The 13333-nt window shown below is 46.0% G+C and overlaps 1 protein-coding gene across 10 annotated transcripts in view; it reads right to left on the bottom strand.

Annotated features, from left to right (window-relative positions):
- APBB2 (amyloid beta precursor protein binding family B member 2) overlaps positions 1-13333 on the bottom strand; it is a 1500548-nt gene that overhangs the window by 373776 nt on the left and 1113439 nt on the right. The gene's annotated exons all lie outside the window — the stretch shown is intronic.

Here is a 13333-nt window from a genome sequence, read left to right as displayed (position 1 = left end):
GCAGGAGGAAAAGATCACTGCGCGGGCAGGGCCATTTGGTGGCTTGAGAATGGGCTCCATGTCTAGAGCAGGCTACTGAAAAAACAAAATCCAAGATATGGACTGCAGGATGGATCACCGGGAGCACAGTGGCAGCAGAGCCCAGGGCCAAACCCCCCCCCCCTCCGATACCCATGGGGGAGCTGCAAAAAACCTAAGTGCCATTCGGCTGAATCCAGAAACTGATCTCAGCAGAACTAAAAGTAAGGTAATGAGGGCTGACTTCACCAAAAACTACAGGGACGTCCTAACCCTTTAGTTCCTGCCCACTGTCAGCCTGCCCCAAAGGTAAGGGGGGGTATCGGACACTTCTACCCCCTAAAAATTGGCAAATACTCCCATAAAATAAAAATAGGAAGTACAAATACTGCCAACAAAAAATAGGAAAAAGACATGTGGAATCTTGTGCCCCTTGCTTTCACCCTCACAGCTCCATGGATATGTTTGGACCAGAAGTGCACATAGTACCACAGGAAGAAACTATTATTTTAACTGCCCGATTATAAGACGTAAAACATGTTTAACTAGGTGCAAAGAAATAAATATTACAAAAGATTTCTGTTTTTCAGTTAAAACATACTCGCTTATAAAAAATACTCTCAATGGGAATTGGATTAATATTTTTACTCCCTAAAAAAACAAATTAAAAAAAATCTATTCTGTGGCACTGCTGTCAGTCTACTGGCATGGATGCTGGTTGAAGATGAAGGTTTTGGGGGGGACTGCTTTGCAGGAGGAGCTGAGAGTAGGGGTGAGCCCTGATATTGATGAGAACAGTGATGCCTCGCAGACATGAATGACAAAGGGATCGGGGTGAGGTGGGCGTGACAGGTAATGGGCTGGGCGCTTTGTTTGGGCAGAGTTTGCCTCAGTCTTTGCTGTGGCAATGGTGCATCTTAGGGGTAAATGCTTTGATCTGCCTGTTTAAGTTTCTTTTTTTAATTCTTGCTAGAAGTGAGTGCCTCACCCTTTGGCTTAGGACCACTTTATTGCCTGACCAGACCTTCTACTGGAAGAATAATGCATGGCTGGTACTGTCTGCCCATGTGGCCTGCAGATAATGGGCTGACGCTTTCTAAGGTTCATAATTAATGTACTTGAAACTAAAAACAATGGTCAGCTAGCCCAGAACTAGTCAAAATGACAACCAATTAACTATCGGTTAGTGGTGTAAAATTACAATTTTGCTTTTTCTTTGTGCCTCATATCAATTAAACTTGAGCAGAGCGCTGAAAAATGAGCCTCATTTGCAGAGCCGCCATCCTCAAGATTCATGATAAGGAGGGACAGGAAAGGATATTAATGTTCATTATTCTCATAGGAACTATCTTTCAATATGCACGCTGCAAAGGTGGCTTTGCTTGCATACACTGAGGCGAGAATTACACTGATAAATATTTATCGCACGGTCTGTGGGACTCATTTATTAAGTGCAACACTTGATAAGTGGCGGCATTTGTGCAGCAATGCCACAGTCTATTAAACAATGCATGGGTGAGACTTTTCTATAGCAGACACTGAACTGAAACACTGCTAGGGGATCCCAACTAAGGGAAATAACGCGCAGCGAGGCAAAGTGATTTGCACAGGACCATACAATCGGACCATTCAGGGAAAGCTGGGATTTGAGCCATGGTTTCTTGGTCCCAACGTTTACAATTTAGGCAGATGACCAGAGCATCTCCAGGATTGTTCAAAGGACTCAAGAGCACAAGAGAGAATACATGTCTGCAAAATGATATGGCAGTTTGTGGATAAAAAAAAAATCTCTGCTGTTCTAATAACAAGGAAAGAAAAAGTATCCTATTACCAAAGAGCTGTAATTCTTCAGAAGGCGCCACATTCTCTCCAATAGACGATGCTTCCTCATTTCAAGAGAAGTGATTAACTCCCAAATAAAACAAAACTGGCATCCCTTCTTCCCTAAAGCGCCTGCACCAAAGTTTCACGCTGAAGAACTGTTACATCCAGCAAGGTCTTGTTGGCTGCTTTTCACCAGTGCTTAAAGTGTACATGTGCCAGGGCCCCAGTCTTTACTTGCATGCACGCGCCACAAAGAGGCGGCAGCTCGGTGGCACTCTGCCCACTCTGCTGCAGGCAACAGTGGCAACATATTCGATGCTCCAGCTGCAACTCCCAGCCGCTCATTGGTGGGGAGGAGTGCATGAATCGTGGCGCATGTTTGGTTTCCAAATACCATCCAACACAACATAACAATTTGGTTGAGTCTGCAAATGGGACTCCAAATATTAGGACTTTATTTGAACTTATCATTGTCGTTATCATTTAACTCCGATTTTACAGGTTAGGGGTCTGAAATCTTTGGGTCTCCAGATGACTTGGACTTTGGACTACATTTCCCATCATCCCTAGCCAGCATTGTCAATGGTGAGGGATCATGGGAGACGTAATCCAAAACATCTGGAGAAACGTAGGCTGCAGTCAGACCCTTGCTATAAATGGTAAGTACCTCATTTTCACCATCTATCCAAAGAAATGAGAGCAAAAGTGATTTCTTCTAATAGCAAAGTGATGGGCAAATGCACACATGCATGACTGAACTGGTGAACATGCCCGTCAAACGCCGCAGCAAGGTCTCCTGTGGAGTGGCACCCTGCATATGCATGGCTCCTCGGCAGTGACCTTGTCCCTGGCTTCGCTCCTGCGGTGGTGGTGGTGCTGGCTGGTGCCCGTGCCGGAGCAATCCCAGCCACGTGCCAGCACATGAGTCCATGGACTTGCACATGCCGGCGTAGCATCGAAACCCACGTTGACAGCATGTGCCTGCTGAGTGCTCTTGTGTGCAGACATCCAGCAGCTTCATAGCCGTGTGTGCCACGTGCAGGCCATGACACCGACCTCTCAAGAGTCCCCATTCTACCCAAGAGGAGGCATTCAAGTCCTTTTTTCTAATTTTAACTATAGTACTTGTAGTCCTGAATGTAAAGTGGAATAATAAAAACGAAAATGTACATAAAGCAAAACCTAAAATTAGGACTGGTGGACAATCATTCATTGTGTGGGAAAACTTGAGAGTGCTGTAGCACTAGCATGAGCGTGCAGGCTGCTGGACGAGTTAGCAGCCCAGATTCCATGGCTGCTTCTCTGCTGCCCAACCCAAATGCCCAAGTCAACCAGACCATCTTCGCTGTCACAGCTCTCTACAGAGCGGCTCCTCTATCATGCAGGGTGACTGGAGCAGTGTGCAGGTATGGCCATCACAAACACCCAGCACGGTCTCTTTCTGACTCGCTGATATCCATGAAAATGAATAACTAAAACAGCAGTGTATGATGGCTGGTCAGGTTCACGAAGAGCAAGGAGCAGGCCCCCCAGGATGCAGAGGCACATGGTCTGTACACACTGCTGTTGCTTGATGTGTGGGAATGACTGATTGACAGTTAAAGTGACAGAGGTGCCAAGAAAACATATCATTATCAAACCGAGTCTTAGAAAATTGGTACCAGTGCTCAGAAATAAGTGCCAGGGCCCAACCTTGGCATACACTGCCACAAATTAAGCACTGGTTTAATCCATGTTGCTCCATGACATCTCGGATTATCAGGCCAAGTCGCACAGATAGAGGAGATAGTGATCAGAGGCGTCTGGCAGGAGGACCAGCAGGATGCAGAATCTTTTTATGCGGGCATTGCCACTCAAATATTGCACAATGTCTAAGTCAGAGCCAGCAGACGGACACTCGGACATTTTATTAAGGGGTTTGGATGTTATACCATTTCTAAATCCCACTATGTCAAACACGTGCAAAGCCCTATCCTAGAAAGAAAGAAGTTTAAAGGGTGCTCGTCACAATGTCCTCTAAGTAAACTGAGTCCGTCCTACAGAAACCCTACTGTAGATTCTAACACTTTCAAACAAATGAACAATGTAACAAATCCTGAAAAGTCTCTTTCACCCAACCAAGGAATGGTGACTGACTTCTGACCCTCTCATGACCTCTCTTAGTCACGAGTAATGGGGCCTCTTGGCTTTTATTAGAGTTTCAATCCCTGGTATCAGTCTCTCCTATTCTCTTCCCCCTAAGTCTTTGGTTATGAACCAGCCTTGGTCATTGTCCCACTCACTATTCAGGACCAAATAACTTCTGTGGGTTCACCAACCCAGAATTTGGTTTAACTCTTTACTGGTCTGGTTTCTCATGCCATCTTGGTTGATGTCCCGTCTTGGGACTGGGTTGTTCTCACCCCCAATTGCTCTACGATTTTCTTGTACTCAACTCTGGTGTTTAACTTCTTCTAACCCCCCTCGCCCCCACCATGGAGTGTCACCAACATTTCTCTATGGCGGCCCTCTGTGGGAAGACAGGGAGTTTCGGTGCCAGTATCTTTGGCTTCTCGGCGGCTCCTCTCCCTACAGTGCTGTCACTTCCGGTTCCAGCCTTTTTTGGTGGCTCTTCACTCCTGGAGCTGCATTGGTCTTGCGACTTGAGATCCCCCGAGTATCCCCCGGCTGCTTCTTCTCCTGCGGGCCTCTCCTCTTCCTCGAACGCCTCAGAGGAGGTCCTCTCGCTTTTGCCATTCTGCAGGCAATTAATTCAGTCTCTCTCTCCCAGTGTAGAATGCACTTTTTATCAAGCCCAAAAAAGGGTGTGTTCATTCTCTGTGTTTTCCCTTTAAGTTCTGACGGTGTCTGAAAGGGGTGAGAAGACAAGTCAAGCAGTCCTGTATGTATTTGTGAGTCAGTGCACTTTTCAAGTCCCATATAACCAGCAAAGGTCTTATCTTCTTGGGATAGCGGAGGATAACAAGCTCCCAGTTCTATCCTGCTTGCATTGAGCCCTAAGGAGTGTGAAGCTTAGTGGGCTCACCACCCTAGTCCCAAAGGGGGTGGCTCCCCTTTGTGGGCAGGAGACGAATTTCCCGGATTCGTCATAACCAAAAGAGGCCCTAGAAATAATTTTCCAATTGGCCCCATATTTCTTTTAAAACTTTTTTTTTTATTGTATTTGGTTTCGGACAAACCTTTACAAAGCAAGATGAATACAAGATAACAAAATCCGAAACATCAAATCAATACATTACATTTCACAGGAATAAAGTTAAAAAGAAAGAGGAATTTAAACAGGTCATAAAATATAAATTGATCATAGTTAAACAGTAAAAGAGGAAGTTAGATCAAACTCCAGTAGAATGACATCAAATTCAGACTTTTAATAAATGCTGCAACCGCAAAGCCTTTCCAAACACTCTGGATATTCAATCATCTCATCCATAGGAGTTCATCTGTCAACCTTGCATGGTACACCCGAAGTGGCCCCATAAACCTCATCCTACAAGCAGTTAAGGCATCACAATTTAGCAGCAAATGTTTAGTGGTTTCAATAGAGGAGTTACATAATCTGCAGCCACTGATTTCAGTAATAACATTTCTCCTGAGTTGGATCTCCTTTGGTGGAAGCAAGTGCCAGCAGAGTCGCAAGAGAAGAGGCCTGTAGTACCAGTTTGGGAACTGTTAGAATAGAATGGAGATAGTCCGCCGTCTTTTGTGCTCATGGGCTAAATGTCTCATAGATGGGTAAGAGTGGAACAGGCCAGTCATAGTGACCCAGTCTAAATCAAGCAGGGCCCTTTTAACCTTGGTCGGATTCACAATTAGAGTGTCTGTATCCAGTGAGATTTGTGATAAGATTGCTCCGCATTTCTGGCCAAACTGAACAAGGAACTGTGACTTCCTTAGGGAGTCAGAGATCTTAAGAGCGGCACTCAAAACCTCATAGATAGAGTCAGGAATTGTGGAATTCGATTGAGAATAGAGACCGCAGACACCATTCAACGCGAGCTTTTAGGGAGATGATGCCTAACTCAAATCTGATACCCGCAAAGGGGATCGTATTAGGGACCCCTAGTATCTTACACCACAACTTAGTCTCAACCAGATCCAGAGATTTGAAGATGGACTCACTATATAATTCGAAGCAATATATGAGTTCAGAACGATTTTGCCTTTATAAAATATCAGTGCAGGTTTTTCAGAAAAATGTGTGATCAATCTTGATTATTTGGTTCTGAAGCAGAGATGCTTTCTGTAGCAGAATCACAAGAATATTTTTCAATCCAGAGTGTGCACCAAAGTGGAAACCCAAATAAACAAGACTGGGACTGGTCTTAATCACTACGTTTTCCACAGACCAAGAAGTATTAAATGTTTTAGTCTTTCCCTTAGTGAAGGCCAAAATCCTGGTTTTACTGTGATTTATTAAAAGCCCATTCTCATAAGCATACTTCGAAAAGGTGTTCAGGAGACTTTGAAGACCAACCTTAGATTTATCGAATTACAGAAAATCACTGGCGTGGATGGGCCCACCTTAAGTGTAATCAACCCTGCTTCAGCAAGGCAATCAGCCACATTGGATAAATATTGATTAAATAGCCAAGGGGCCAAAACGCAACCTTACCTTAGTCCGACATAGCAGAGTATTCCGCTCGATAATTCACCTTTTTTGTTTCACCAGATCTGGACGCCAGAGTTCTTGTAAATGCCCACCACTAGGCACAAAAGACCATTCGGCAAGCCCCAGACTGTGAATTTAATGCACAATCGATTCTGGTCAACGCGGTCAAAAGTCGTGGAAATCTCTATTGAGGCCACGTAAGTACAGCCGTCAGGGGTAGCCCAAGCCAATTCTTGGCTGGTTTTCAGAGTTGGACCATTAATATTCGTTGAGTGACCTTTGCGAAAACCAATCTGAAGTTTGTTCAGCCTATTCATACAGGTAGCCCATTGCTCCAGATGAATTAATAATAAAGAAGAGAAGATCTTACAATCAGCATCAATTAACGCGTTTGGTCGATAATTTTTGGGCTCAGACCTACTACCTTGTTTGAAAATCGGTACAACATGAGCCGTGCTCCAAGAATCTGGCATTACTCCAGTGTTGACAATACTCCTGAATTGCAAAAACAGCACGTTTGCCCAGTTAACTGGGTAGGCCTTAAATGTATTTTTAGTGAGGCCGTTCAGACACGGGGCTCATGACTTCTTGCATAGCTTTAATAGCTTATGAATAACTTCTATGTCAAAATCTGGCTGCAAAGTATAATCATATTTAGCGGGGCATATAGGAAAATCATTACCATCATTCTCAGGGGGGAGATACAAATAGATCCTGAAAAAAAAGGATCCATTTAGATTCTGGAACTGTGTTTAATTGCGAAGTAATGATAATAGGATATTGATTATTGATTGGGGACCAAAACAACCCCACACTGGACAACAACGATTTAGTCCAGGGTCGATGAGCTAACCTCTCTAAACCATGTTTGCATATTAATTGCTTTGTCAAAGGCTTTTCCATTCAGTGGATGAAGCCCCGAAGCCCTAGAGCCATACACCAGCTTCTTCCTGCTTGGGATTTGAAATTCTGCCCCATATTACAGATTTTCAGCAAGCCCAACCCTTTTCCTATGAGAACATTTGGAAATCACGCACAAACGCTTCCCAGAGTGCAGAGGCCTACCAGGGAATCTGCAGAGTTCCCTATAGGCCAGTCCACCCCCACAGCGCTACAGAAAGTCTAGACACGCTTATCGGAGCGTTTTACAGAGAACAAAAGGACACGGGTGCGAGAGAACGATATTATTATGAAATAATTACCACGGGTAGAGATGGGGGATATAATGGGGATCAAGTCTGAGTGGCAATGTGATGGAAGAGACCAGTGTCACCAGGCAGCGATCCATCACTGGCTAAACTGGGAGGCGGAGGGTAAGGAGGGCCTTTCAGAGAAAATGCAGAAGTGTCATAGACATTAGAGAAATCGTCGGCTGTTAACTGTGAAAAACAGAACGTTCTCTGATGATTTCTTAGTTGCAAGTGTTTTCCTGAGGTGTCTACTCGCCCAATTAACCTTTAATGTTCCGACGACAAAATAAGATCCCTTCTTTACGTTGCATTCTACGAGGAAAATGGAACCCAATTCGAAGGCGCTGATCTGACGGCCCTTAGACCCGGACCTTGGTTTCCCTGGAGCCTTCGCTTTGGAAATGAAGCTGCGGGGAATCTTTGCCACGTACACCCCCAGCCATCGTCGCAAGGCTTTAATAAATCAAGGCGAGCATGTCAGGGCATCAGAGGCTCGCAGACATTTCACACGAAACTCTCATCACGGAAACGCGGGTCTGTGGCAGCCATGTCACCGCGAGCAAGTGGGATTACAACTCCCCCAGGAATCGCTGTGAAGAAGAGCCACTCGCACCAACTGTGCTTGCTGCTCATGAGAGTAGCCAAAAGGAAAACCAATGAAAGAGCAGGCAATAATAAAAGGCCAGAAATGAGAAGAAAACATTGCACAGCCGTAGTGTGTGTTCTATGCACCCCAGGATGCACCGCAAACCCCGTGTTTGTGTAGTTATCTTTAAAAATGCATATTTGTCAACAGCGTGAGAGCACCTCTACTGAGAACAAACGAGATAAAATGGCCTCTTGTGGCTGGTGGCCATCATCTATACGGCAGTCGCCCTCAAGTCACCCAGCTACCCCCTGAAGAAACTCAGCATCTCCAGCGCACAGCCAGAAGCCAGGACAGTGCAGGCTTGAAATCCGCTGCTGCAAAAAGGAAAGGACCAGAAAACGAGCCTTCTCTGCCTACGCCCCAAAACTATGGAACCACCTCCCCGTCAGCATCAGACTCGCTCCTACAAAGTCAGACAAGAACTCAAGACCCACCTCTTCAAGGAGTCTCCTCAACACCTAGGCCATTAGGTTGCCCCCACGCCAACTGATTCACTAGACACTGTCTGCCCCTCTCATCCCTGCTACCCTGTACAGCTGTACCCCTACTCTATACCCCTCTTTAGTCTACTCCCACCGCTGTATATCTGTTCTTTTATTACCTCTGAAAAGCACTCCATTATGCATCTGTACTGTTGCATAACTCTGTAAAGTGCTCTGCTGCTTCTCAAAGCTAGGCCCGCGCTCAATAAATACCATAATAAGAGTCCACAATCACCTCTTTAGCTCTCTGTGCCTTTCCAGAATAAGAGCAGCCCTTTGCATGATATGATATTATAGGTTATTTATAATGCGCAGGGCATTTATAACGCGCTTCATACCCAGAGGTTTCTAAGCTGGGACCCGGGGATCGAACCTGTGGTGCTCCGTGTCGTCCTGCTTCCAAGGCGAGCATGTTGCTGCTGAGCTATCCTCCCGAGAATTGTAGTGCCGGGAATTTTTATTTCCATGACTCCTAAAAAGCTTTCCAAACATATTCTAAGTGCTGGTGTTATTTGCAATTCTAAACTCCAGACCTAGAATGATTGTAGCCGGGGTGCAAAATTGACTAAATATCGCCCTGGCGACATTTTCCATGGTAACATTCTAACTGGATATATTGTTGTGGGCGGGGCCTGACTGATATGCAAATGAGCATTTCTCTTCTCATATGGCACAGAGAGCAAAAGCGTGATTGCAGACTCATGAGTGGCCACCATCCCACAGAACAGGTTATTGGGCCTTATTCGTTCCACTGCCCCCACTCTCTGCCAGAGCGCCAAGCAGGATACTTTAAGGGTTGGATCTGTTCATGATTTTGATTAAAAATGTACATCCCATATTCTCGACATTGGCAGTAGGGAACATATTAAATGCATCCATACTGACAGATAGCAATTTACACGATACCATACAAAATGTACATATGGTCACGCACATAAACATTTGTGTTTTAGCCAACAGAAGATACATTCCTATTTTTCTACATCCGAGTTCACAAATCTTTTACCAACTACAGTATATCCTATTGCCCACTTAGACATCTGCATATGGAGCGTAGTTTATGTCAAAATAGTTCTCAGCAAAAGAGTGAGTGGCAGCACCCAGCCAATGGGGAGGCTCGGAGAGGGGGCTTTACCAGATGTAAAGCCCCCACTCCGAGCCTCCTCAGAGCGGGTGGCCGCCATCTTCCCTCGCCAGTTTTTCCAGGTAAGTGAACGGAGGACAGCACAGGGGCAATGTGCTGGTCTTGAAAGCAAGACTACGCAGAGCAACAGAGGTTCATATCCTGGATCTGTGCTTAGAAACCGAACTCCGGTATTAAGCGTGATATAAAAACCCAAATAAATAAGTGTGCTGCCCTGCTTTTCTGCACCCCAGCATCCTATTTCCCACCCCACCTCTCTTTTCATCCTAACAAGGCACCCCCTCCCCACTTACCTTCTTGCTCCTTGTCAGTTGGTTACTCCAGGAACACTACTGTTCCCGGCGCAGCACCAATGTCAGCAAGGCTGCCATGGAAAGGGACTACGTATTGTCCCTTCCTCCAGATCCATGGCGGAAATTTTTTTTGGGGCAAGTTACGGTTTCGCAATTTACAAACTATTAGTGCCCCGGTACATCGTGCCGGGGTACTAATAGCAATATTACGCAGGCAGAGGGGAAATTACTGGGCCTGGTAATGCCTGAGGGCGTCGTTACTATGTATCTAACCATGGCCCGGGGCATTACTTGGCCCGGTAATTCCTGTCTGCCCGTGTAATATTGCTTAATTATTATAGGAGACAAAATATAAACAATTTGCATTATATTTCAGGTGATTACCAAATTGACAGCAAGTACTGAGAAATTCATAATCCCTGAGAAATTCATAATCGTTGAAAGCCAAGCAACAGCCAAGCATTCAAGAAAGGCTATGCTTTTGCAAAATAAATGCTGACAGTGTGTCACAAAGCCCGAGAAGAAATCTCACCAGTGCCACATCACCGGAAGTGCAGCAGAAGCCCACCATATTTTTATGGTGGGTAATGAAGACCTAAGAGTGAGGCCGGGGAATGGTGTTGGAGGAACACTAGTGTCAGGGGAAGCCACACTTACTAGGACTCTGACCACCAAGGAGGTATATGTGCGATCTCCCAGGGCATCTCCACAAACCCAGCATCATCATAAGGGCCACCGTATTCCCCCAGGAATCATCAGCAGGAGGGTTTCACATATTGAAGTTACAACCCAAGACTGCGATATGCAAATCCAGATCACGAACGTAGGGCAGACCATTGTGGAGAGGCAATGTAAGGTTGCAAGCAAATGTGAGTGCTGGCCTGTGTCGGGAGGACACTGGAAGGCTGCAAATGGGCAGGCATGTGTTAGTACGACGCTGTAAGGCTGCAAAGGAGATAAGGCGTGTGTGCAGGCGTGTGTCAGAAGGACACTAAGGTCGCATTGTGTGTCTGTATCGAGAGGACTTTCTGTATCGAGAGGACTTTCAGATGGTGAACCTGTGTGAGGAATGTCAGGTTGTGTTGCTGTTATGAGCTCTCAGTCCGTAGTCCACGGTCGTCTTCCATAAACATCTTCATGCTCTTGGAAGACTACCGTGGAGTACACGTGAGAGCTCTCCCGCCTTCCATCTGCAGCTTAACATCTCTGCCCAGTCTCTCATCTGGTTACAGTTCATCACTTCACTCCTCGGGATCCACCCTCCTACTTCCTCCTCACAATTCTTCCGGGGAAGAACACTCCTTCTCCCTTCTCTGCTCCAGGGAACACACTCACCAACGGTTCTTCCAGGGAGACATGCTCCCTCTCCCAGCACGCTTTCTCCATTCTGCAGGCAACTTCTCCTTCTCCTGGAAACGCCCTGGGTGGTGGGCCTAACACCTTGGGGGGCAGTGGGTCTCCCTCTCTTCCGTTGCATGATCATGCACTCTGCGCCCCCACAGCAGTCACCTCTCACCTCTCCATTTCTGTTTACAGGTAACTGATCTTCTCCCGGGGTCCGCACCAAGACCAGCTTGTCGCCAGTGTAATGAGGCACTTAGGGAGGTAGCATGGTAAGTCCTCAGGTTCTTTATTAATGTTACACGCTCACGGGTTACATATATGATGTCAGGTATTATAGAAAGGAGGCAGAATCTTAAGTATCTCATGGAGAGACCACCGGCTCCCACCACCCAGGCCACATGTCTCTGCAACTGGGCGGAACTCCAAACAAACCATAACATTCTCAGTTCCTGCGTCAGCACCTGCAGGACATTCAATTATATCACAGCTACACCCACACATACAGGACACAGAGGAGGGAAGCAGGCTACAACACACCTCCCTTCCTTAGGGTAATGACAAATACACACCTACACCAGGAAAACAGGAAAGCACAATACAGCACAGAGGTCTGTGGAGAAAGCAAGGAGAGAGAAGCAAGGAGGAAGGACAAAGTTGATAAAATAGTAAGAGTAAGAGCAGGAGAGATGAGGAAGGAGAAAGGAACAGAGAAAGATTGGAGTTGGAGAAGAGAGAGGAAGGAGGTCATCAGAGGAAGGATGGAGATGAAGGAAGGTGGAAGTGGATATAGGTCCGGAATAGAGTACCGGCATTGGCTTGGCCAAGAGGGCCCAAGGATGAAAAGCTGGGGGAGAGGTTGTGAGGTGGATGGTGAGAACAGTGGGGCCGCCTTGCTGGCCTGGGCCCATAGACTGGTAGGGCCAAAGCCTAAAGACGCAACAGAAGCAGCAAGCTAGAAACAGGATAAGAGGCAGACTAGCTGGTAGCCATAGTACTGATTCGGATGCGACCAAGGAAATGTGCCCTGTGCCCGCCAGCAACCAAGGGAGAGTAAGAAGTACAGTCATAGGCTACCACGAAGCTACCGTCCAGATTCTGGTGGAAGGTATACAATCCCATCAAGCAAGATAAAAAACTTCTTGGTTGTGAAACTGAGCCTTGAGAGCTCACTCTAAATCCAAGCAAAGAAGTCTCAGTGTAGAACGGAGCTAGGAGGACTTGGTCTGAAACCTACTCAGGAGAACTCCGTCAGAACCAAGCTTTTTGCTTGACACGCAGCCCTATTTTCTACCACTCTCCTTATTCCCAATTAATGCTCTCTGTGAGTCGCACAAAACACAATATTGATTGGAGCAGAGCAGCAAATAGAGCCTAACTGGGAAGCCTCTGGGGCACTTAAAGAACACTCTAAAATGGTCACCAATACTGAACATGTGGTTTGTGTAAACACATTCTAACCTTCCCAATAAAATAAAAAGAGTAATCTTAAAGATATTGGAACATTTTGGAGGAGGGTCTAGAGACTGTAGAACTCAAAAAGAAAATAAGCTATGGAGTCTAGCCCTGCCTATTGGACACTATCCCTGTGGCAACTGTGCAGTGTGTAAGCAAGCAAAGAGTTGGATACAGGTTTAGCACTTATGGAAACCAGAAAATCTAACAAACCGCATCACAAGCCATGTATTTAACATCGTAACGTGCCATTGTGGACTGCACTAAATAGCTATGCCTTGAGAAATGTGAAGATCCGCAGTGGAGACCAACCTAGCTGCATAAGGAA

Source organism: Ambystoma mexicanum, chromosome 6q (assembly GCF_040938575.1).
Source record: "Ambystoma mexicanum isolate Mex_15411 chromosome 6q, UKY_AmexF1_1, whole genome shotgun sequence".
Classification (NCBI taxonomy): domain Eukaryota; kingdom Metazoa; phylum Chordata; class Amphibia; order Caudata; family Ambystomatidae; genus Ambystoma; species Ambystoma mexicanum.
Note: the sequence above shows the minus strand (reverse complement) of the source record. Positions and strands in the feature narration are given on the sequence as shown.